Below are 718 nucleotides of genomic sequence, written 5' to 3' on the forward strand. Positions count from 1 at the left end.
CAAATCAATAGCCACGGTGACACTAAAAAAGGACAGCACAACTTATTTTTAAGGAATTTTTTTTGCCGTGACAGTTGATGTCAAGAAGTTCATGTTGCTATTTATTTTAAATAGCATTATTTGAGTAGAAACCTTCTTAGTAAAACGCGCCTTTATAGTGTTAAAAATAAGCAAGGCCTTTACTTATCTGATAAAAGTTCTTGTTTCGTTCTTCAGTTCATAATGTAATTGTTACACCTTTCGCTGCCACTTTTGTAGGGGGTCTGAGGGTTAGGTACTAAGGGTCACTAGTTTTCCATTGCATATGTTTACTTAATAAGCTCTAGGAAATAGAGATCTACCCATGAGTTTGCTTTGTTTTGTTTCTAAAGGTGAGCAAGTGTCTGGGACACAAATATATATTTATTTACACATATTATTCCGAAACAGAATTTTCATTTTATCCTTAAAGGGATGTGTGTATTTGCCTTCCTGTGGTTTAGGATATAGGGTGATTTTCCGCCGTGTGAGGTTTTAGTTTTTGTTATTTACCACACGTAAATTACGAAAACTAAGACCCAGACAAGACTGACAAAATTGCATCCAGTTGTTTTTCTTTAATTTTTTTTCCATTGTTAGAGTGGAGTTCTGGTAATTACCACAGGAAATTACAAAAACAAGCGGCAACATTGACCATGAAATTGGAAATGACATTTGAATCTGTTTCTTCTTTTTTTTT

Source organism: Montipora foliosa, chromosome 5, assembly GCF_036669935.1.
Source record: "Montipora foliosa isolate CH-2021 chromosome 5, ASM3666993v2, whole genome shotgun sequence".
Lineage (NCBI taxonomy): Eukaryota > Metazoa > Cnidaria > Anthozoa > Scleractinia > Acroporidae > Montipora > Montipora foliosa.